The sequence below is a fragment of the Stigmatopora nigra genome, chromosome 16, assembly GCF_051989575.1.
Source record: "Stigmatopora nigra isolate UIUO_SnigA chromosome 16, RoL_Snig_1.1, whole genome shotgun sequence".
Taxonomy (NCBI): Eukaryota; Metazoa; Chordata; class Actinopteri; order Syngnathiformes; family Syngnathidae; genus Stigmatopora; species Stigmatopora nigra.
The window spans coordinates 6,020,082-6,046,867 of NC_135523.1; the positions used below are offsets into that span (position 1 = coordinate 6,020,082).

At 38.7% G+C, this 26,786-nt stretch overlaps 1 long non-coding RNA gene across 1 annotated transcript in view; it reads right to left on the reverse strand.

Moving 5' to 3' along the window:
- Positions 1-26,786, reverse strand: part of LOC144209699 (uncharacterized) — a 57,384-nt gene that overhangs the window by 18,300 nt on the left and 12,298 nt on the right. The window contains exons 3-4 of the long non-coding RNA XR_013329205.1: positions 13,633-13,725; positions 523-621 (exon numbers count right to left, since the gene is read on the reverse strand). This is a non-coding gene — a long non-coding RNA (uncharacterized LOC144209699). The remainder of the gene's footprint in view (positions 1-522; positions 622-13,632; positions 13,726-26,786) is intronic.

The following is a 26,786-nucleotide window of genomic DNA, read 5'->3' on the forward strand; positions in this document are numbered from 1 at the left end:
CACATCTTACCCATGCAGGATGGAGAAAAGCTAGTTCATGCCTTTATATCACCAAAGCTGGACTACGGTTCTGCACACTTTTTGGTGGCATTCTTGTGCTCCTGCTCACCTCAACCTCTGTCATTCAACTTCGACTTGCTCACACAACAACCCCCACTTCCGTGTCATCAACATAACCCCCCTTAGCTCTGTTGGCTTGTTTGGCTCAGCAAGGAATTGGTGCTTTCTAGGCACCGGCTTTCAGCCCCCGGAGTGAACGCTTGGTTTGTGGAAAAAATAACCAATGCTAACCAATACACAATCCCAAAACAAGCACCAGTTAAAGGAGAAAAAAATGACTTGAAGTATTTTTTTTACAGTTTTGATTTGTACTTTTTTTCTGTATTTATCTTTATAACGGTTTAATTGAAATATGAACATTTCTTTATAGATCAAATAAAAGTAATGTTGAATAAAAATGAAAGATTGAATCCACAATTAGGATAATTGTGTACATCTTACAATTATTGGACAGTTTCTTACCTTCACTGATAGTGCTGTGGAGATCTCAACCAAAAGAGAAGTCTTGTCCAGTGATTTGACTGTGCAGCAGGCATTGGTGTAGACAAATCTCCTGTGATCCTAAAGAGTAAAATAAACAGAAAAAAAGATGCATGGATGAATTATACAACTGCAGAATAAAATCCTGCAATGACCCATTGTTCTTTTTTCCTATGTGACCAAGTATGCTAAACAGGAGAGTCAACAGGTTACAGGATTATTTTTTTCACTGTGAGTGTATGAGACCCAGAGTCCCCTTGGGTTCTACAATTTCAGAATATTTGTGTTTGTGGAACATATTCTCATCTCTATGTTGCCCTCTATGTCAGGGCCACCATGGGGGGCTATTCCTCGTGGGAATTAAAGCAGGTCTTTCATTACACCGATCTTAACGGAATTATTTTCACTGATGTTTTTCATAGTCTAAGAAATTATTTGTCTGGTAACTCCAGATATAGAGTTTGTGTTGCAAAGGATTTATGATGTAAGCTAGAAGAGTGTGGGGACCAAACATAAGTTTGTTTGGGGTGACATTGCCAACTGCAAGTATAGACTGTACTTTGAAGCTTGCCAGATGGGGACATCAGCTCTAGGGTGGCATAGGTTACTAGAACCTCCTCTTCACTAGCCTTGGGTTCAACTAATGGACATCTGTCACAGTCCCACGACAGCAGACTCAGCCACTGAAAGTGGTGTTAATGAAATATGTATGAAACAAGGAGGTTCACCACTGGGCTTGGTACTCCTAATCAATGATTCGATCCAGTGCGGCACGCTGTGCAGAATACATTTATTATACAGTAGCTTTTCATGCAGTCAATTTTATGCATTCTGATTCCACCTCCAGTCGTACAACATTAAAACAGGGCAGCACAGAAATTGTGTTTAAAATTTAAAGCCTTGTTGCCCCAAGCTATGCCTCTTTCTTACTGTCATGCATGCTGGCTTTTGGGAAGGTGAGGTATCTACCAAGCGGACTCCCCCATCTGCTATTTTAACACATACTATATCAGGTCAAACACAATTACTGTTAATCAATTAGATATTTTTTTCCTAATTGCATACAGAAAGCAAATGTACTGCATGGTGAGTTGCAGTTAAGTGGCCTGATCAGCAAAGGCTGCCGTGGGCAAAGCGGGATAATGTAAAGCAAATCCCACACCTGGGGAACGCCAACTATTCAAGCTAATCCACTCGCCTTGTGGCTGTTGCCTAATAGGGGCACCATTGGCCTTGTCATTGTCCTTTTCCACACCCTACCCCACTGTAAATATTTGTATTAATAATTATTGTGAGAATGTGTTAAGTTTGAATCTGTCAAAAAAGGCATTTTTTTAAGTCATAAAATAAATGTCCTTGCCTTGCAGATGCATGTGTGTGCAGTGTAAGAGTCTTTAGTTGTATATTTCAGCTTGCTACATGTACACGTAAACACTATCTGCTGGTTTCACTCTGCCCTTAGTGTGCACTCATGCATCATATACGTATGAGTGCAAAACCCTGAATATTTACACGCATGTTTACCCCTGCTGCCATGGGAGCCTGGAATACGCCAAATACGCCAGGAGCTGTTGGGGTTACACAGCAGGGGATCAGGTAAGCGAAGAGCTGCCTCGGTAAACCCAATGATTAAATGCACCATTAATTCACACACCCATGACCTTAATGCTGAGTTTATACACCATCACTCTTTGCAAACGGCATGGTTAGAGGAGGCTCATACATCCTAGTCTGATACATACTGACACATACCATAGCTCCAGGCAACACATGTTGAACGAGTCAATATTTTATATTTAAAAAGTAATTTGCAAAACTGATGTCATGCTTTTATAAACTTTTTCCCCACACAACTCAACTTGTCACCACCCATGGTTAAACCTTCCAGAACTGCCAGAGATGATAGCCATAGGTTGACTAGGACTGAGCAAACAATATTCCCCACTTCTATTTTATAACTGACCGTGAGATAGAGATATAATCTGTTGCTTGCTTGAACAGGCTAATTATAAAGAGCTACTTACAGTTATCCAGGCTTGTCCACACTACTTTATTGCATTTATCAGATGGATATGAAGTGGCATGGACACTGCGCAGAGACATACACTGCTTTCGGACACAAAGTCGATGACACGTGCAAAGGAACGGTGGACAACCCTGCTGGGGACATTCTATGGGCTGAAGTGAAGTTTGAATCTGTCACGTTCCTTCAGAAAGCTAGCGCTAATTAATCCAGTCTGCAAGGCATCAGTTTGACTGTCAGCTACCTGTCTGTGGTGCCTATATATACGACAGGACTGTGTAGAGTGAGTGCAAAGGAAGGGAAAGAAAAATGTGTGTACGTGCGCATGTTCATGTCTGTGAATTAAATGCAGTGATCTTCCATTTTTTTTTTTGCTGCTCCCCTTTCTATCTCTAACACTGTTTGTGCAAACTCTATCTTGCAATGACATGTTCCAGTCAATCGTCTGTTTCAGCCTTCTCCTTTATCCACATTCACAAAGCGATAGAGTGAAAAATAAAATCTCGAGACACCGGCATGAATACAGAATGACTTTCCGTAAAATGTAGGCCCTCCACACAGATAGCCCACTAAACATAGCCTGGTTGGTTCAACATCAACTCCAATTTGGGGAACCTCAGAGTATTTTGTTCCTGCATGTAGCAATTAGGATGTCAAATCAAACTTGGAAAGGCAAACAGCAGAGCAAGCTTCCACGCTGCTATTTCTAGCTACCACATCTCTTTCTCAAGTACTCTCACACATACACAAACACACACCAGGCTCTCTCCTGCTTACACACACCAACGAGTGTCTTACGAAGTTACAAAGTTACTTAGTGAGAAAACTCCTCAATCTCTCACATGGACACACACAAACACAGTGTCATGGAAATGATCACATCCCCAAACAATTCTTGAGTTCCTGACCCAGTAATCCAAAAGGCCATAAATCGGGGGCTTCAGAGAGCGCGTGACCTTTGACACCTCCAACACCAGACCCGTCCTTACTGTCAGTCAGCTCTTTATCTCCTTTTGACCTCTCAACATTACCCAGACAATAACAGGGCAGAGACAGAGTCACTATGCATTCGCTTTTGGTAAACAGAGTTTCTTAACAATATATTTTGCAATATTAATTACAATGTGCATATGTGTATCAATGCTTTTTGATGTAATGATACTCATTTCCCTCAGTTTGGATTTCAGACGTGAGCAGAGCTCATGATGGTTCCTCATGCTGGTTATTGCAGATACATGCCTGATTGCAAATTAAACAAAAACATTCTCAAAGATCTACCATGTCAGAATAGGAATTATAAGATATATGCTACAGTGTTTGATGCTCGGGCTACACTACAATGGTGATTAATTGTATATCTATTTAGCCAAACAAATAAAAATAATTTGCAAGAATTTTCTTTTTGTTAGTATTCAAATGTACATTGTACATTACCCCAACAAAAGGACAACCCCTTATCTCACTGGTGTTTTCAAAAAAAAACCACAACGGCAATTTCTTTATGCCACACTCTTATTTAAAACTTCCCTTTCCAGTTAAACATCAAACGCTATAATTTTTAATTGCTTCAATCTCATTCAGACGCCTGTAATGACAGACCAATTTCCTGAAATCACAACATTTGAGAACACTTTGTAAAACTGGAACATAAACATTAATCAGTCTTAGCCTGCCTTTGCATGAACTATTTAGGTAGGTAGTGATAAGCCACTATTTTCTTTTTCCTTTTTTAGATAAGGCATTTTCCAAAACAGCCACTAAATGGAACAGGCATCCTGCTGTTTGTCTGCAAAGTGAGAGACATTGGAGAATTTGAAGGCAAGTAGGGCCACCAAGGGACATTGCACTCACTCTGGGTCACTGCCTCTAGGGTCAATGCCCTCCGCCCCCCTTTTGGTCCCCTTTCAACTTACAAAATGCCATGAGTAACAATATTTCTCAGCATGGCCAACAGATACACGGGTCTGTCATGACAAGTCTCTTAATCTGGTATTGAGAGGTTTAATCTTATTTCCTATCTAACAGGGGCATATGCCCTTGAGAACAGAATGTTATTATTCCCATCCAGTGAAAATGGCAGAATTAACTTTTCTTTGATTTATTAACGGGATTTTAGCTAAAACATATATTTTAGTGTTTGGACATATTGTTATGTATTTCAAAAGCAAATAAACCGTTATAACGAATTGAATTCAGCATTCCTTGTCCAGTATAAACTCTGAATAACATTACATGCAATAAAGTTTATCACTGGTGGGAGACAATGTTTAACAGTGTTAAAAAAGGAGGGACTGCAGCAATAATTAAAAACTATAAAGGCTTGCCTATCTGCTATTATGTTTGCATATTTTGAAGTGCATGGAACTTGGCATTCTTCCCTAGCTTAGTAATGCTTATGTTGTAGGATATTATCCACCTCTCTGAAGCCTCCTCCCAATGTGATGACAAGCTGCAGAGTAACCCTTTGCACAGCTGGACGCTCGGGGCCCCAGACTGGGGAGGCGTGCGCCCGGCCCCTCGACAGAACTCACGCCAGTGTACAGTTTTGTTACTTTGCTCAATTGCCCCTCCTTCCTCACTTTTCTTCTTATGCTGCCCATTTTAACACTTATTTGCTATACATTAAGAGTTCAGGTATTGGTCACTGTTGATCAACCTTGACAATGTTAAATATTTTTTATTTTTGTGCCTCAGTTTGTGTTGGTTTAAGACTGCACTCCATCATTCAGACATGTTCCTCCAGATTTAAAGCTAAATGGCATATGGTTTCTTATAAATAACTCTGCAATTGCTCTTCAAGACCAGTATACGCTTTTGCACAGTCCATTAATAATAACAACATATCATTTGATTAAATTAATATGTTGGTAGAAATATGATTTAAATAGTATTTCTTGCTATGTGTTTTCCGCACAGTAGAATATTCAGTGATAATTTAAACATTGCATTAATAAAATAATAGAGGTAGTCCACCTGGAGAGCACCACTACTCTTGTGTGAATATCTCCCAGTAACATTCATTGTCTTTTCATGGTCCAAAATTGAAAATATCCAACTTTCTGACTGCACAGGCTTACTGTATGTGTTGAAACAAAGTACCTTTAGGTAGAATAATAGTATTTTGTTGCAAAGATGTACAATATCTGGCTGAGTTAGCAGCAAGACTCACTGTTGCCCCGAGGGCTGACTTACGGAAGGCCTGTAAAAACCTTGACTGATTTACATTCATGCTGCCTGGGCTTCCACAGATGAACGGTGCCTCCCCGAGGGTTTGCTTTGGCGAGAGACAGAGGTTTTTAGGGTACAACGTCCAGAAAAGAAGGAGGTTGAGTGGTCTATGAAAGAATAGGAGTGCAGAAATGCGAAATAAAAGAGGGAGAAGTGAGGGGGGAAGAGCAAGGCCATCTGAAGGGGGGGTCACTAGGGCAGTGCAGGGCGTTCCCAGTCATCACTGTGTAAACAGGCCTCCTCCTGGAGTGGACAGGTTGCAGGGGAGGGGGGCAGTCTTCCACGGGCCACTGAGGCTGTCAGCAGAGTAGATAACTGATGGCTGGAATGTGGCATTTGTTCTCAAAAAGAGAGAACAGGAGGACGAGAGGGGAGAGCGGGAAGGGGGAGGAGTTCAACTTGTGGCAGAAAGTGGGGGCCACCAATTAACATCTACTTGATGCATTCATACTGCTGGGCCTCTGGCTCCTTAAGAACTGCAGCTGCATTTGTGCTGGCAGGCAGCTCCCTGCCCTCCATGGCCCCATACGTTCACATAGACATGGCTTTAACGGCACAAAAACAACATGACCGTACAGTACTCTCCTTGTCTTCGAGCTTAGTCATTACTCAAGGGGCCTATACTTATCTGGTGATCGTTTAACTGGGTTAAAATTCATTACCTCTGACACAGCATGGGTTGATCAGTAATTATAATAAATAATCAAAACAAAATAAACATTGTTTGAATGTATATGCACTATCATCAGAATAATCAATGTATGTATCTGCAAAAAAAATAATACCAGAAATATAGAATCATCTTGAAAATGGAGGAAAATGTCAATAAAACCCAATATTTTCATAAACTAGGTAAAATAGGTCTCACATTTCTAAATGCAAGTACTACATCAGTCAATCATATGAGAGCATTTCAAATTGCCAAGTTTGTTCATTACATATTGGCTAACCATTATGGTATGGGCATCGTTCGGATGAAATTCACTTTAAGAGATCCAGCAAGTAAAGTGAGCTTCACCCTAGTCGCACATGGTGAAAGACGTCTGATAATTTGCCATCATAGTCCTATCCGGTGAGGCCAAGTGGGGCAGTGACCCAGCAGATTGCACTGAGGTGAAAAATAACATGTTTGTCCATTTTGTAATGCACATTACAGACACTTACTGGACTGGTGTGGAAAGTCACTTACACACAGCGCCTGTTTGGCGTAGTACATACCTCAAACTGTGAAAAAGGACAGTGGAGAGACAAGGCCTGCATAACAGAATGTTTTGGACATTGGCTAAAGCAGGCATACGTATAGCAATTGTTCTGTCACTATAGAAAGCTTTTGTTCTTTATAAGGAGTAGTCGTAGCGTTGCTATATTTAATTCTAGGATATGTACTTTCTTTAAAAAATAAGCGGACACTGCCGTTCCATCGTTATGCTCCATGTACCATTACCGCCTCTCCTATTGGATACACTATTTACCGTCATAGTGGCACTGCAAACGATACAACATCTCTCTGGGGTTTCAGAACTACAGCAATAAACAGCATAGTACATACAAAAGAACAGTGCAAGCTGCTGCTGCAAGCCAATGTATCATGGAAACATGTCAGTACGTGGAGGGTAAAGAAGCCATGATTTTGCGATTTGACGCGTTCGAGGAGCATGTATAAGATTATTCAAGGTCAGCACTTTGAATGTCATACTCCTATAAACGTCATTGAAAGTTTTTCCCAATTTAATCTGTCGATAGTTTGTCAGCATAGTATCAACTTGAACAAAAAGTAGTGCTGCTTCAGCAGACTCCTTGTTAATTCTAATCTTGTCACTGAACATTATATAGATTTTCCTATCATCAGCTGTTTTTTTGAAGTCTTCTTGTACTAGAGGACTTGGCATTAATTGTGGAAGTAGGTGGCAGCAGTGATGTGTTCTCACAGTCACGTCCAGTCTGCAGCTTATGTGCTTTTCCTGCAAACCTGAAAACTCATCCCCCTCCGATCCTAAAGCGGTTATTTGCCTATTCTCCCAACAATGGCATGTTTTGTCGAGATTGTTCCAGCTGACCTCAAGTCTGCGAACCCAGAGATCTCCCTCTGCACCATCCATCTGCAAATGGAGCCGTGATCCTCGTGTTTGACCCTCCCTTTTGCACCACCCGCCGTGGTGGCCTTTGAGGACAAGTGAAGTGTAAACAAATCCAATATACGGTGCATTGTAAGGAACCCTGAGGATCCCAAAGAAGTAACTCCAGAGGTACAAATCACTTCGGGTCACGGTTTGCTTGCTTTTTCTTGCTCTATTTCCCTTGAGCTACACAGCCAGCACCACCATCATACACGTTTATTTACATTTAGACTTCTTAGATTGATTGAATGGGCCCCTTTTTGGTTTGAATCTCCATTGCCATATTAAGTGGTAAGCCAGGACATCATTATAATTTGAAGGAATGCTGCTCACGCAACATTTCTTCACTGAGAGTGATATCTTTCTCAAGTGTTTGCAAAGTGATGATGCACTCTAAACTTTCGTGTTTGGTAATGTAACTGCAAATGAACTCTGACGACTTTTGGTGAAAATACCTGTCATAATTTCTTACTGGAAAAAATGATTTGGAAATTACAGTGGAACCTCAGTTCATGAATGTTATAATTCAATCATTTTGTGAATCAACATTTATAAAGGCATATTGCCTTGGCTTTCATGCTACTTATGATTCAGAAACAGTCTTGGCACAGACAAGGAATGCTGAGTCATTCAATTTTTCATTGCAGAAGAAACATTACTGGTACTGTGCATATAATTGTTTTGTCCCTTCTGTTTACTTCCAGTGTGCCAATTCATCCAATAATTAATTAACATCTTAAGAATCTAAGAAATGCAAGCAACCTTTATATCACACCTTCATTAAGATGGTTCCACATTTAACATTTGCCTAACTTGGTCAAACTAAGCTGGAATCAGTTTGTCATCAGAAAAAAGTATTTTGAGTAGAAAAAACGTGTCTTGAAATCACCAAAAACAATCACATAATATGCCATTGTGGAAGAAAAATCCTCACCTAATTCATGCAATTACAGCCTCATACTGAAACAACTGTGTTAAAAATCTTGCTAGTGATACTTTTGACTGTGGTAAACCGAGGAAAATGCAAACTATTCATTTGGAAAACAACAACTTACATAAAATGGACTTGACAAGTCTAATCTTTTGTAATCAATTATGCTCTAACCCCTTAATATTTTACATTTCCCAATAGCATTCTTGTTCAAACTTGGTTTATGACACATACATATCAAATATCTGTATTTGCGTTCATGACTGCCACGTCTCTATTTTTTCTTACAAACCACCTGCAGTCCACCAATCATTCAACAGTTATTTTCTCAAAAGCGCTCCTTCCTGATTTAAGACCAATGTTTTGCATTTCCTCCCTGGAAATAAGCACACGCTTGTGTAAATAGCAGCATGCAAGCTGTGTTGCAGGTCAGCAGGTCATAGGACAACTATCCATATCCTGGACAACACCCTCTACTGACCTGTCAGGTACTTATCAGGTCACCATGGGTTCAACTTTGGGGCGTCACCCACCGACATGGTTCACGGTATTAGGCAAGAGACGAGGAATGTATCATGTTGTATTGTGGGTGAGGGAAAAACATTGCTTGAATTTATATGAAGCTCTCACTGCTATTGCTGTCAAGTTATCCAATGTTAAATCTGTAACCGGCATATAGTAAGTATACAGTATTAACATTTATCTCCTTCAGGGTCAAGGTGAGTCTAGAAGTGCCTATAGGAGTAATGACAAAAGAGCGCGTACTTGCATGCGCTCACTCATGTGTTTGAAAGAAACAAAAGAGATACAAGCATCTGCCTGCACACGAATAAGAGATTGCCGTATGGTCCAATAACTCTATTCAGCCAAATATGAAAACAAGTACTTGTATATGGCAGTTGCTCCAGATGCATATCGCTTCGGTTGACTTTTGGAGTAATTGGGTTTGACACCACTCTGAGAATGATTGCCGCAGAACTCGTGTAAGCAGCCTGACTGGAAGCATTGTTTGAGGAGGCAGAATGAAAATACTCTTCAAGCATGGCGGTATGATTACCATCTGCACTTCTCAGTCTTTTGTGTCCATCCTGTCATATGTTCTAAACTTGTCCATTTATTTATTTAACAATTAGGATTCATGGAGGCCTGACACACTGAGCCTGTCCAGGCAGAGAGCCATGAATGAATGTTGGTTGACTGCATGAATGTCAAGTGTTGAGCATTCAATGAGTTGAAATCACTCAATAATTTCCAGGGTCTTCAGCTACCAGTAGTACAAATATTTAGAGTTGTAGATGATGAACAGGAAACAATAATACAACAGATTTACAAGTATGGATGTCGCCATTATTTCACAAGTAAGCAGGACGACTTTTATTAGCAAATATGATTCTTTCACACAAAACCACATCACTCCAAAATAATAAAACTGTCAGTTTAAACTTGGCATTAACCAGCAAGCATATTACATTTCCTATATCCATAAAGCCTATCAAAGGCTTCACTAGCTACTTCCCTGAAACCGAGATCACTATCAATAGACAGGCAGTCATGTCTACTTTAATACAAAAAAGTGTGCTTCAGCAAGTCGTGTATCTATTCTGTAACATCCACAATAAATGCAGGTTTACTCTACATAAATACTATTTCTTTAGCTCCAAGTTTATACTCCCATGCCTGAAACAACACCAAACTATGCTAGTAAAAGGATATGCAATTAAAAATGTGGATATAACCAATACATCAGAATTGAATGGTTGACCTGTCCAGCATCAGTTGTGTTATAACATCATTACGTACATCTGGTGTGATGTATTTCTCGGCACAATATGCTGAGAGAAAGTGAGTGTTGAGTGTTAAAAATCACACCCTTGTCCCGATATTACAGTATTCCCCTAAACACAGGCGCCATACCACTTCTGTTGTGGCTCTGATACTACATTCAGGCAAACACCACCCACACTGGAGTCTGGAGTCTGCCACTGCTTGGTTTAGTTAAAGCTTTGATGCTGGCTGAGCTGAGAGCCACAAAGTCTGGTGCAATACAATGACATCTCACATCACCAATCGTAGCAGGTACATGGTTAACTTTTTGTGGCTCTTTTTTGGGATTGTATTATCTTTTTAAACAGCTTCTTTTTCTCTCCTTGTTTAATAAGTAAACAACCAATACAAATGTAATTTACATGATGGTCAATGGAGGAGGATTCATTGGTCGGTCACAAAAATTAAAGGCAAATTATGTTATGATTATTTCTTGTGAGTATTTCAGTAATTCTGGGTATGCCCAGGATGCTAGTGATATAGATTGAAATGGCTCATATGGTGCTGGAATTATAGTACCTGAGCCTCAGCTACGTATTGTCAAAATATCCAAATAAGAGAGTTGGGTTTGATTTCTTCATGGTCGTGTTCAACTCGATTTAGCTTTACATGACAATGGTTTCAATTGTATTGGTAACCTCACATACGTACTTGGTACATGAATTGTTGTAAATTCCAAATGTATTTACCAAATATATCAGGGAGACAATTTTTCATTGGCATTAAAAGTTAGGTCCTGAAATGTCAACGTGTCATTTTTTCTAACAAACAAGACCTCTGCAAATCAGCAACTCTATTTGTTATCCATGTAGGAATGTCTGGATTCTGACATTTGAAACACCATTTGCTGAATTCTGTCATGCTCTGGCACACTCAACAAACCAATTAAATGAAAATGACAATTTGAGGACTGATTTGTCATCTCTTCACCACTATCTCCCAGAGATTTTTGTATGCATAACAACAACAATGTTACAATTTGAACTTTGGGAAAAAAAGTTTCCTTAGGCGAGGTGATTACTTTAATGTAGCCTTTTCAAAGCCATGTGAAGTTCATATTAACCTTTTAATTATCACTTATACACATGCATATTCTCGCTTCACAATGTGATATAACTGACAACATTAAGAATATATTTTTTTCTAAAATCCAAACCACTATATTTAATCGAAATGTTTCAGAAACAGAATGGAAGGGCAAAGTAATCATCTCTCCAGGTGAGGTCTGTGACAGCTTTGAAAACTATTTCAGCTTGCTGCATACAACTGATGGCCAAGATATACTCAATTATGCATTAGGTAGGCTAGTCAACACCCTGGGGCCCCCGTACACCTCCCTTCCTTAGAATCCCACCCTCCACCCCATGCACACCCGTATTGTACAGCCAAATACAGTGATGATGTTCCCTTTGCTCAAAGGTGAGTAAGGCCTATTGATTTGTAGACAGAAAGCCCCACTTCTCATCTTCTCTGGCCCCAGCTGCAAAATGGATTGGGGGCTAAAAAGAGTGTGGTGGTGGTGGGGAGGGAAGAGAATGTAGTAGAAGGCTGTTAGATTGAGTGGGGGGTGTTGAAGGAGACCCAGAGAAAGAAATAAACTGGGGAAAAAGAGGCACCAGTGCTTTTGTTACTCTGTCAGCGTTAATGACGTCACACCCTCCTATCCCGAGGACAGAGTGGGGAGGTAAAGAAAAATAGAAAAGTTGGTTGGGAGAAAAGTAGTTGGTGGTCTGAGAATCTACTTCACTGGGCCTTCTAACCTTCTGGTCATTGTGCAATATGGAGAATGTTCCCTGGGTACTCGAACCCAAGCCTTTTTAAAGCACATTTTCATATACAACAACGAAAAATTAACACAGGTAAGTTCCATAAATGCCCACAAACCATCAATTGTGTGTATGTATGTATGTATGTATCTACGTGTTTTGAAATTAAAACTAAATCTTAGTACAATGGCTTCAAATGATGTTGTAACTCTCGCTACAAACCACGATGAGTACTCTGTTGACATTTAGTTTTACTTTGAATTATGTTTGTTTTGCAAAACGGTGTTGTTTTCCCATGTTTCAATAATAATTACTGTAGTGTTGTTGGCCACTTAAATGAAACATACAATTAATGTCGATTTGAATTGATGTCTACATCAGGAAAGTGAAACAGAGCAGAACTTAATTTGTCTGTACTTCTTCCACCGATGGCTCCCCTACATGGACTTGCCATTGATAATTGCACAATGCTTCCCTTCCTTTGCAACAAAGCCCCCCCAAACCAGATGGCAAATTAATGCCAATTGTTCAAAAACAATGTAGACGTCTGATGACAGACGCTCATGGCGCACGCTGGAGACGAGAGTGAACCACTGTTTATACAGGGTTCTTCCCTTCAGCTTCCTCCCACACTCCATACACATAGCGTGAGAGGTGACTAGAAATTATTATTTAGTGTGCACGTCATTTACAGCACATTCGCCAGGTTCAAACTGGTCTTTGTCTTTCAGTGGTTTGATGGGCAGCCCAGTTGGCCTCATTAGCTCCTTCAACACCAGACCGTCGAAAAGAGAGCCAATTGCATTAAAGCATTGCTGAATATACAGCCTAACAATCTGAAGCTGTTATTTTACAGTGTTTCCCTCCTGATTTGATTTTCATGCAGCATCTGAATTTAGATCAAACTCCATGAGTACAAGCTTATCCTTGATATTGATGGATAAATAGCATTTTTGGAAGTTTGTGTGTCTCATATTCACCCTTTATTGGGCAAGGAACTATGTTATCAGTTTAGCAATGTAAATACCATAATAAAAACATAATTAAGTTATTGACATTATCGAGAGCAATTCAAGAAGTAATGTTTATCAAAAAAGATAGAAACTAAAAAACAAATGAGCCAAAATATCATATTTAAATGAAAACTTAGTAATCACCAGAGATGTTTACTACATGTATTAAAGTGTAAAGATTACTACTCACAGTTTTGCTGGTCAATGATGACCAGGGGTCACCAACTCTGGTCCTGGAGGGGATCTGTCCAGTCTGTTTTCTTATCTGCCTTCGCCAACACACCTGAAAAAAAAAACATGGTCATTATTAGCCTTCTGAGGAGATTGCTGAGGTGTTGAACATTAAATTCGGGTAAGTTTGAGGAGGAAAATGTGGGAAAACAGGCTATTAAGTAGGTGCCCTTATTGTCATTACACATAAATGACAGTGCAACAAAATCCCGTTAATACTGTAGTTGTTTTGAAGTAGACCTAAAAAACCATCTACAGAACCACTCTCATTTTATTTTTGTGTTTTTCTAACTTACAGCTATGAAAGTTTAAATTACTAGTCTCACAGTTGATGAATGGGTTTCTTTGCTAATTTCCCTCACACGCACGCACTCTCTGTCGCTTACGGTCTCCGCCTTACGCCTATTCCCATCAGCACACTCGTCTATCCACCTTGACTATTTCCCCTGCAGCAATGACAGGATTATGTCTGACATATTTAAGGAAGTGGCAGTCTAGAGGAGGCAGGGAATAAGAGAAGACACACATACATGCACACATTCCTCATGGCGACCCTGCCTCAGTTACTGAGTATAGCGATACAAGTTTCTGCACTGTCTGTCAGTCTGTCACGGCACTGCTGAAATTAATCTGAGTGTAAAGGGTGCACTGGAGATGAGCCACAGAGGTTTTAGCGTTATCGTTACAGATGTCACACAAGATGACAGTTTGCGGTGACGCCGTCGGCCAAAGGCCTCCTGCATGATTTAAACAAGGAATTATCCCACTTTGTCAAGTGGAAGTGCAGGTTCAGTTGAGCATGCATTCACTCTCGTGGTGTTAAAAATGTCTTTCTCCTGTCTCCTCCATTGTTGTAGTATTCGTCTGTCAATAACATGAACTGATCATTGGAGGACTAAACGCACATGTCAGCTCAATATCTCCATCTTTTATGTCACAACAGCCAAGCTGAACTTCAGCAAAAGTTTTGTGGTTTGTTGTTACAAAGTAAAGTAGAAAATGATTTCATCCCATTTTCCATAGCTACTCAAAGCGTCATGGTCATGTTGCCACTTAAGTACGGTCAGTCTTTACCTACTTTATCCAGCAACCCTGAAAACTAGCACAAAAGTTCCATTATCCAACAACGCTCCGAGTTACAAAATTTGGCAGGGTGTGTCTGTAGTGCACCGTCAAACACATCTTCATATCATTTCCGAGTGATAACATTCCAGAGGCTATGTTTAAGAGAAGAGCTATTTATGGTGAATGCCAACTTGTTGAGAGAAGACCCTTGAAGCCACGATAGACTGATTTAAGGCTACCTATGAGTTGTTTAAGAAGTTAACATCATTACTTGGGAAGAAATGGTACAAGAAAGTGGCATATTTGTATAAAAAAAATATTCTCGTTATGAAAACAACATATGGTGCTAAGTTTTAACCCAACAACAGTTTGGAGAGGAGTATTTCCACCCAAGAGGATGTTCATCTACTTGTAAAAATACCTGAATGACTCTCCCCGCCCTAATCATCTTTATGAATCATGGCTACACACCTGCTGCTAGAACAGGAAAGCAATAGATGTGTGTGTTGGTAGTAATGACAGGCAGCTTTCAAGTGCACAACCTCATATCCAATTTCCTTTCTGCTTGAACAACTGTCTTATCTACAGTTAGGTCATGCTAAGGGGCTTTGTATAGCACGTTTCATAAGTTAACATGTCAGAACCTGTCACGATCTCCTGCGATACATGTCAAGACACACTCTTAGTGTAGACAGGACATACTCTTATCCTGCCCATAAAAACTGATATTCATCAGGTTTTATATATAATGACGCCATGGTGTAAATCAAAGATGTTGAAAGAACTTCAGATTGTCTTTGAAAATCATATCTTCTATGCTTTAATTTTCTGACCGGTTTCCTTTGTGGTGTGAATGTTAAATTAGAGTGTCTATCAGCTTCACATAAAAGTGAAGCAAATGAATAGTTTTTGGGCTGAGAATGGCTCCGTCTTTCAGACTCTCAGCCCCAGGTGTGCGTACACAAGGGATGAAACTAAGCCTTTTACAAAACATCTACTTAACGCCTTACTAAGGTACAATTGTGAGGTACAGTTAAGGGAAAATTATAGCCTAAAGCTCTAAGTATTCCCCTGCATATCATAGAATAGAAAGTTAAGGAGTGCATGACTGCAGTCAGACAGTCGTAGACGCTTAACCTTGTGAAATGTATCCACAACAGTGTCTTCTGAATTACTTACTCCCACTAATTCCTCAGGGCTTTACCTGTAACTCCGAGACATACCTTAAGAAGACCATTATTGTAAGCAGCAGAGGTTGATGACTTTAAATGATGGTGGATGAACTCCAACATTATGTGCTGTTACACTTACTAGGACTGCAATTGTAAAGACTATTTATTAAACTTTATCCACCCTCAAGCGGATTTGGTCTCTCTATGTTGTATACTATAACTGTCAGAATGTAAAACTCCCAATACTTTTTCTGTGCCACCAAGCACCTCTTTCCCCATGTCACTCAAGATTGGCTAATGGGCCTCAGAACTAAACAAAAGAGATTAATAACCTAACTGCCTATTAGAGTCGTATTTTTGGCTTTACATTTTTATTTTAGATGGTAATGGATTGTGGTTCTGGTAAAGACCACAAATGTCCACCCTAAAGTGTGTGTGTCCTGAGGACTTCTTTACCACAGAGATAAAATTAAACCCCGGTTTGTTATAGTTGTTTGAACACTGACTGTGGCTTCTTTGTGTGGTGGTTTCCAACACAGGTCATTTTTCACTAAATATATTTTTGAATACCACTACATCATCTCGCTCTCCACGTGCCTATCCGAATGTGACCAACATAAACATTTATACAATGTAAAATGACCATGGGAATTTAAATACAGGGTATTAGCATCAAACTGGTTTTATTTTCTTGCAATGGAGCATGTGAGATATTTTATCACTGACAGCCATTCTGGTTTTAAAAAAAAAAAACACTTTATTGAATTTGACCAGTATTCACTGCTCCATGGCTCAAACGGATTTGGGCAAGGGACCATTTAGAAATGTCCACGTGTCAGTGAGATAGCAAAATTGATATTTCTACTAACCAATCAGATAGGAAATAATTATAACAATACAAATATAGTCACAATCAATGTGGTAGATGCCTCACCAATGCAGGTTGTGTGGAATAAATTTCAATTTATTATAATTGTAAAGTTGAAAATCTATACCTCTATTGAAATGTTAAATAAAATAACTATTTTCTTTAATTTTGGCCAATCTTTTAAACTATGTGGTTTTGTGACACTGGAGAAGACGGGTATAATTGTTATGGTAGTGACTCATCTGATAAAATAGTCCCTTCAAAATGCAGTTTATACTCCAATAATTTATATATATTTTTCACTTCATTTTGCATTCTTTGGCTGGTGCAAATTATACTCAGGTGCAATTTCTACTCCAAAATATACAGTAACTAAATCTGATGACAAAGTGGGCCATTCAAAGTAAAAAGGACCAGAAAAACTTTGGGAAACATTTGGCATATAAGATGAACTACAACATCTGGATACCTCGTGACAAAATAAAGTACATATTCAAAGTTCTTTAAAAAAGTTTGATTAATGTTATAATAATCACAATAGCACTTTTTACTGGATATTCCTTTTCCATTTTAGTATTTATTGGCAATCGCACATTAGCTTCTAGTTCATTTGATAGTTCTCTGCGCTATTTCCTCCTATAAAACAGTTGTGAAATCTGAAAGAAAAATGCATGACTAAAATCCTCTTATTCATTTCTCAATCATAATCTCAACTAATAAACAGCCTGTAATATAAACCCACAAATTAGACAACCAAATTGTAGAGTGATGCCTATCAGTATCTTCACAGCAATAAAAACCAAAAGAATGCCATACTTTGACAAACTAAATCAGTTTAGTTCCACTGACTCAACCAATTTTATGACCAAAAGAATGAGGAAATAAAGTTTGGATTTCCTTAGTATCACGCATGCTTGCATGTGTATGTCAACATATTGTGCATGAAGGCTGACCTCAGCGTGTCGGCATGCCAAATCATTGGTTGCTAATGGATACACTACCTCAAGGGCAAGTGATGGCAAAGCGTTCATATGTCAATTCACTTCTAGTTGACATAAATCTGCTGCTTTTCTACATTGGATCACTGAGCACGGCCTCAAATTGGAAAAATAAACTAGACTGCTCTTTTTTTTTCTGGTTCCATGTTGTCAGCCAAGAATCCTTCACCTTTACAAACAGAGGAAGTAAAATGTGCCAGGATTATTTGAGCCAGATGACACGCGAGGACGGTGGTGGTGACAGATGTGACTTAAGGACAGTAGGGCAATCTTATTACGTGATGAGATGTTCATGAACTATCTCTATGTTTTACAAGTGGGCTGGAGCAGGACAAAAAGGAGCCTAATTTTAAATCATGCATGTCTCTTCTATTTTCAAATAGGCCAATATGGTTTGGCACTAGGACATACATTTCCAATCATCCATTAATGGCCTGTCAACTTACGGTTGACAATTGTGTACATAAATTAATGCAGGCAAGAATTGTTTTTTAAAAATGGTTGATTGATATTTTGAAATGTACTGATTTGATGTCTAACTAACAGAGGCCTGCAGTGGACCTTTTCACATCTAAAGATAATTCTACAACTTGTGCCATGAACTATGCATGTGTAATTCTAAATATTTTTTTTATGTGCTGGACTTTGGTGTGTTTAAAAAAATAATCTGCACGTCAGCATCCTAACTAACTCTGGCTTTTAATTTCTATTTTTCCTCCATTCATCTTTGTCGTCATTTTTGAAATCCTGAGAAAAAGTATCTTGGGAAATTTGAGAGGAGTAGATAAATAATGTCTCAGTCCAGCAATAAAAACATTCTGCCAAGTATATGTCATTCTGCCATTGTTCTCAATATTTCTATATCACCAAGGTTTGAAAAACACCTGTATCATCCAAGGTTAGTAGCATCTATCAATAACGTATAAATGAAAGACAACATTACTCAGCTAACTGGCCGGGAGCCATTCTCCCAAAGCCAAGAGAGGGGAAAATAAAAAGAAAACAAGTGTGAAATGTAAAAGTTTGGTTGTTTTACTTTGGCTGCGCCTTTCTTCACCCATGCTATGCAGCAGCTGCAAACGCACCAGTCAAAACAAATGTAAGATGCCAAGGGCTATTCTACTTTCTGAACACACCTAGGACACCACCTATACACACAAACACAAACACAAACCTGGAAGGTGATCCTTAACTGAGTTATTCATTTTGTACGTGCTTCGACAGCTACCACTACATAATAAGCCTCAAAGGCAGGATGTAAGTCTCATTGTGTTCCATCACCTTGTGCACTGCAAAATGAACCTGGTCATGTGGATTCAAAAACAAATAATCTTGTCATGAACTGTCATGTTTGATTTCAGTGTAGGCAAATAGGGCAGAAGACTTTGGAATTTGAACAAGAAGGGGATTTGACTTAGATATAGCGCACATTCGTTTTAAACTGACCATTTTTGTATAGGTGGCGATAAGTACTTTGGGCTAATAACATTGTTAATGTCTATATACCAGTTTATTTTAAAACTAAAACAAAATTATTACAATAGAAGATTGATTCACAACACCCTTAAATACAAACAAATATTCATCAATTTACGTGAGACGTTATTTAGTTATTAGAGACTTCATCAGCAAACCCATACAAAAACTAATAATGAAGTGTTAATTACGGCACTTCTACAATGCAGTAAGGTTTTTTCTTGTATTTGTTTGGGTGGTTACTGAGTGTCGGAACGAGTTATGGTGTTTTTTTTTGTTTTGTTTTGTTTGTTTACTTAAGTATGTAATGTTCCACTACCTGATGTTGTCATGTGTGTCATTTATGCAATGGTGCTTGGGGGTTTGGGGGCAACCTGACTAATGATTTATCTTCATTAAAAACACACACACAGAAGACCTCTACTGGGACGTATGTATACTTTGGGAGAGACCAGTTTGGTAAAATATTAACTCCAAAACAAGTCCCATACTCACTGGAATTCAGGAGAATAAAAGGTAATTTTATAAAAGAATAATTAGAAATATCTTCTAAATATGTTTATACTAATAACCATGACAATTATTATTTTTTGTTAGGGTCCATCTTGGCTAGAATAAAGTACATATGGGTTTTCCAAATTTGCTGGGTGAGACGTACATTATATTGATGAGTCTTTAATTATTCAAGTTACTATAGCCATAATCGAATCAGATGAATCACCAACTTTCTGGCGAGTGTCCCATTTCAGTTGATGACCCAAATAATCGGTAAGCCTATTTGGTCATGATTCCCGATAATTGAGACATCAACCAGGTGATACACATTAGGAAACAAAATCCAAATCATTAACTAAAGTGTATACAGAAGGACAAAGATAAAAATATAAACCAGCCATGCACCAATAGAGCAAACAAGCTGCAGGAAAGCAAGCAAAACAAAACCAATGACTAAATAAATTGCATCCAAGTTCCAACTCCGCTCACAACCTATACGACTAAACTTTTCCAGTCCTGCTGCCCACCCCACCTCCACTACTCCACTTTTCTCCCTTCCCATCCACCTCCTTTCTTCTTTTTCTTCACATGCTTTTACAGTGAGGTACGCTGAAAGCTCTCTTTGTTGCCACGGTCTGTGGAGCTTGAATGCTGCCAAACAAGCGCCCAAGTGCACCAAGCCCCCAAGACGGCCTGCTGAATAGAATTCTTCCCCTGACTTCTCCCTGGCCGAGCGACAATGACTGGGACCACTCCTTTCTAGTCGAGCCCGGACTAATGGCTAAGACAATATTTGCTGGAATGAGGGGGATTTAATTTGCATTCAGGCTGTCTCCATTTCTTTTCACAGAACTTTGGCCTGCTCGGTTCAGTTCTGAAACTACACTGCCGATTTTGCTTTGATTTTTTTTTAACGCCCTCTACCACCACAGTCAGACCCCCGAGCCTTTTTTTCCCCCTTGAATCTTAGCTCCTGTAATTTAAAGAGAAAAAAGAACAGTTAGCATCTGGGTATTATTGGAAAGGAACAGGAGTGACTTTCAAGATTAAACTGCCCAGACACATCAGATTATTATTTTCTTGATTGAAGCAAATGTATCATGCTGATAATCATTCAAATGATTAGTTGCGATACCGTTTTTTGGGGGGTGGGCTTGGGATGAAAGTCTGAAAAGTGTAGATGCAGTATAACAACCTGCTTGTATAGTTTTGTAACCATATTGTCAAGGTTTTTGGTACTTCAGGCAAATCAGGTCTGGACTGCAGAGTAAAGTAAAACTCATAATTTTGTTTCAGAGCATTAAAACATAAATAATAGGACAAAAATAAGTGGAAAATATTCGGGGAAGATGTCCACGCCTAAAGAGCCTTAAAGTACACACATCTTCCTCTTTTTTACTCATTTCACATCAACAAATGATAATAATTATCTTGTTACTATAAAATTCCCCTGACTACATCCTCACTGCAGTACAACTGACTTTTATGTTTTCTTTTTCAGACCAGCAAGAAAGACACAGTGCGAGTCACCAACAAAATGACAAATAAGACAACTTGAAAATATGAAATCTGTGGAATTTTATGAACTTCATGAACTGTACATTTTCTGGCTCAGATAAGTGCTGCTTTATATACTATAAAATGGATAATAGGATATCAGGATACACTCAACTTGCACAGCAGGAAGACATAAAAATAGGCTTGGCATCTGAGTGAAAGTGTAGTCATATTTATATTCATCTTTGAAGTATAAACCATGCATGATAACACTTCTTAATTTAATTTTGATATCATGGCTTATCATGTTTTAAAATATTTTCAGTTAAAAACAGATGGCAAATTTACAGCCAATAAAAGTTGTTTCTTTAACTCAATCACTTCCATTTCAGGGCAAAAGACACCAAACCTATTTTAATTGGGAAGGCGGGGAGTGAATGCTTAACCGCCTGCCCTCCAAGCCCAGAATGGATTTGACAACTATCTCCTATAATAGCATTAACACTCCTAACCTGGCATCCTGCTACATAATGATAATTTTCTTGATAAATTGAGTCATTCTTTTGACTAAAATCTTGCAATATAAATTTAATAGCAACGTATCGTAGTATTATGATATGTCAAAACAGCTTTGTGGGACACCCTAGCTAAAACTAAAGAAGAAAAAAAAAAAGAGTTTGACACCCCTGCTTCAAGTGACCCTTGTCCTTGTTGACAAAGTTTGAAAGCAAAGACTCAGCACCGTTATTGTAAAGAAGACTTTTCTGCACCCCAAAACACACACACTGTATTACTTTGATTCAAATTTGTCCTTTGGGAATGCGGCATATCGTACCTGCATTTTGAGCAGCAAACTGCAAAACGGTACTGTTTTGAAGACATCTTTCAGTATGAAAAGTCTCCTTCTGTCGAGAGGTTTGTGCCATGGGAACATGCAGGAGAGAGGTAAACAGAAATTTGACAGCGCCGTTCACTCGCTGCAATAAAGGGGTTTGTGTTCGCGAATTCTGTTTGAGGATCGGGAGTAGGTTTTCCGTACGAACGTTATGCTTGAAGATTGTTTTTTTTTTTTTTTCATTTCACTCAAATGTTTTACAGCTCAGGTTAGGAAGTATGCTTGACCTTGTGTATGACTTTTTGACTAAGCGGTATTTAGTCACTGCTGTTAACTTTGTGTATCCAGCGGCCATGCCTCATGTTGAATGATGCTAATTTCGATTTAGAATTCCACATAAGTGCTTAAATGAGGTCACTAATGGTATAGTGTTTCTCTTGCCTGACATCCATGGCAAAACTGTGGCACTTTGAAGTCAAGGTGAACAAGCTTTCTTTCATCTTAGTATTTTGAAGCAGTCTGGATGCCTTGTGGAAGTAAGTCTCCCAAAGTCCAGGTTAATAAGTTACTGTTCTAACTTGAATCAATTCAGCTAAGAAGGTATGATAGGCATCTGCTTTCCAATCAGATATGATTGTCAAGCTACCCAAACACCAGTGATCAGGTAAAATACAAGAGACAATGTTTGCATCAACAAAAGTTGGGAACAATTAGAGTTAGTATAGTAGAAGTGATGGAGGGCTGATGAGGCCAAAGTTTTGAAATGGGCAGTGTGAATTGGACATAAATTGGGGCAGGGGTTGGAGTAAAAAAACTCAATCATAAAGAATGTAGCACTCATTTTTTTGGCAAGTGGCGGTTTCGGACTAAGGGGGACGAAAATCACCATCATTCTTTTTCTTGCCTGCGGCTATATTGACTCCAGCCAGGCTGTTGGGTCTGATATGACTCAAGGCTATGTGTGAGCCAGTCCTGCCTGCCGGGTTTTTCAGTGGCCAGGTGGGTTATAGTGGGGGTTGTGGTGGTGAGAGAGTTTAGTTTTCCACAGGGCAAAAACTCATATCCCATCCACCAAATTAACAAGATCGGAGTTCTAGTAATAACAATTGTGACAGCTTGTCTATCTGCTGTGGGCATGCTGAAGTGAGATGGAACTGAATGTGTCTGTACAACACAAATTCCAATGAAGGAAATTCATACCAGAAATAAATTTGTTATTTTTATTATTACATTTTTCGCCAGGTTACGTTTGCTCATATGATAAACTTATGCAATATATGTATATGGAAACAAATGCAGTGGTGTAATGAAATATATTTGCATTTCATTCAAATGTTGTGCCACATGGTTCAATTAGTCTAATACTTCTAGGACAGTTTGAATGTAAACATTTGTTAAAAAAAAAAGATTCGTACCATTTATCCACCCATGGCAACCTAGTAAAAACAGGGATCTTTGCGATTTCCAAAGCTTTTACATACAGACGTCAATGATTTGAAAAAGAACGAATCCAGTTCACATTGACCTGCAAAAATGACTGAAAATGTTGAACCATTCATACCAGACCAGTAGGTCAACTACTTTTTTTGAACTCTTAACTACTCCTGTTCCTGCCGCCATAGAGTTTAAGGATGGATTGAAAAGGGTTAACATTTACATTTAACACAACACTATGTCCTTATTAAAATATTGGCTGTATATACATCAACTATTTTCTCGTGACTTGTTCCTCATAATTTCCATTTTTTTCTTTTTACTGTAGCCTTAATATGTCATACAGACTTAATTTGAGACATACACAGAATGCAATGGCATTAAAAGTTAAGCATTAATGCCTGGATTAAGCAAAGAAAATGCCAATGAAACTATTTTGCAGCAAACAATGCAGAATGCAAATTAGTTGGTAAAAGAAAAATACAATAGCACAACCCATCCATACATACTGTGGCTGCCTAAAGAAGGTTGTAGGTTGTGGGAATTTGCACCGTGGTCACAGCCTGGAACCATGAACAAATAGGAGGATGTTTACCACAGGTGAGATCTGATACCAAACCCATTCATTCTAAACACCCATGAGATGCAACAGGACAAATGCACGGAAACATGATGATTTGTGACCCCAACACAACATCCCTCAAGATTCCCTTTGTGATATGCACTCGGCTATGAATGAACCCATTCCTTTGTTGTTGTTGTTGTTTTTTTTTTTTTTTTTGTTAAATTACGCAAGAGGAGCTGGGTAATGTTATCATCCTGCCACATCATACTTTGCCATTGAAACACACCCAAAAGAATAATTTACAGCTAAACTACAGCCAACAACTTCAATAAGTCAAACAAAATAAAGTACATCCATTGACAGTTTTATTTTAATTGGTATTATGGTTTTGTCACTTCTGAATCCTTGCCTTTATATCAGATTAGGAAATGAGTTAGTCATAAAAATACAGCTGGTTAGCTTCATTCCGCAACATTGGTCCATGTGTGGTTTTAAGCCTGTTCAGTGATAGTAAATAGAGTAAATACAGACAGACTATGCAGCTGCTAATGTATTTAGTCTTAGCCGTAAACAAAATGAGATTACTGGGGAGGGAAGGCAAACTTCGAATTTGATTTACTCCGGCTTAGCGTAAACAGCTTGTCAAACTGCTGCTGTGCTGCAGTGAAATGTGTATTTGACTAACAAGCAGTCTAAGACTTTTTGTGTGAATCATAAAGTGGATGAGGGAATTGCCACTAAAATTGGATGTGGGATGTGTGTAGAAATCTTCCCTAGACATTTAGTGTGCTGTGTGTTATACTACAGAGAACCATGGCCAATAAAGCAAGCATAATACATCCTCATTTTCAGACACACCGTTTTGAAACATCGGGTTGTGTTGTATCTAATATTCTGCTGTGGTTGGGGTTAAAGTGGGCATCACTACACAGAGCCTAAGGAGAAAGGGGAATAAATAAAATAATAATTTTATTTATGTTTCCCACATATACATTTCAATTTAAATGTGAGTTCCTATCAAAAACTTAAATAGAGTATGGGGCAACTATTCAGTGAAGGAATAAATGTGGAGATTCATTCTATTATCCACAGAAAAACCAGGAGGTGGCATACATCCATTGGATGTGCTAAGAAAGCGTCAGTATAAGAGAGTTTAGAGGAAGAAGATGAAAAAATAACAAAATTGATCGACTAATTTAACGCAATAAGTTTTTGGGAAATAAACTGTCAATATGCTTAAAGGCTACTGTACATAACAGTTCCAAAATATTAGGGATCTTCTCTTGGAGGCGCACAATGTCAACCGACAGAAACCATTTCCTTTATGCTTTTCATATATTAATTAAATATCCTAATAATTATTTTTGTTGTTTACACTTCCCATGGAAGGTGGGCTTTACTGGTGGCACACCCGAGGCCTATAGATAAACTGTGCTACTTGCTACATCTTATTTCCTTTTAATATTAACATAAACCACACCATAATCCAGAGGTGGTAACGAGGAAGATAAAGAATAGAAGAAATAGAGCAAGCTTTTGCTGGTGGCACACCCAAGGTAAATATATAAACATTGACTCGAATTCAATGGGGAAATTTGGGTTGGTTTACTGAATGTAAATGCTATGAGTATTTGTTAGTCCTTATTTATTTTAAAATTAACATAAACCGCACCATAATCCTAAGGTGGTAATGAGGCAGATAATGAGTAGAAGGCACAACTCCTTGTGGGAGTTAAACTTGGTCAAATGAGAAGGGACCAGATTCAGCACTCTTATTATTATGATAAATAGGATTTTTGATGAAATTTATACACACTGTAGCATATTTTTTGTCTATTTCTGATGACTACAGCAGTCATATTATTTCTCTGTCTTGCTGCAATGGGGAAAAATTTCAAATGTCTTGTCGACATAAAAAAGGCTAATTGCATGTCATTGATTCAATGCCTAATTTTAATGGCCAGGAGAGATCGTTTATTCACTCTGGCTCAGATGGATGATGATGAGATTAGTTAGGATGAAAGATGAAAATGCAAAGAGATACTGTAGGTACAAAAGAAAGGGTGCCAGATCATATATGGTACAATGTTTATATATTCTCCTCTTTTCTCCATTTACCCTACCCAGATGTTTAAAAGAAAAGCCTTCCAGTTCCTAAGCCGATAATTTGAAGTATGGGCAGAAGAGTGGAAGTAGTTTAAATTACATTTGACTGCACCTAATGGGAAGAGACAGGATGTTCCAAAGACAAGTTTCCACTAACCAAAAGTTGGGTTTGGCACAGTACAGTAACACGGACAATGATCCTAAATTATAATAAGTAGGTTCTTTGCATTCCATTTCTGTTTTCATAATAAATTATAATTCACTCCCTTTCAAGAAAAATCTCCATTGCTCACATAATTGCATTATAAGAGTACAGTGGTCCACTCTTAAAAGCTACCATTCTATTGTACGGGTCCAGATCAGTTTGGGTCTTATGCAATAAGATGTGCAAAACTGAATACAAAACTGAAACAGACATTGTTCATTGGGAACAGGGCTTCTAAAAAGACTATTCACAGCAAAGACTACTGATAGTTCATAAACAGAGTACAAAGATTTCATAAAAGGTGAAGTAATAATGACTCCTAATGAAAGATCTCAGGTGTAAGTGGGACCACCCCCCTCTTTCTGACTGCCTACTCCACCCAGATTTGTGGTAGATG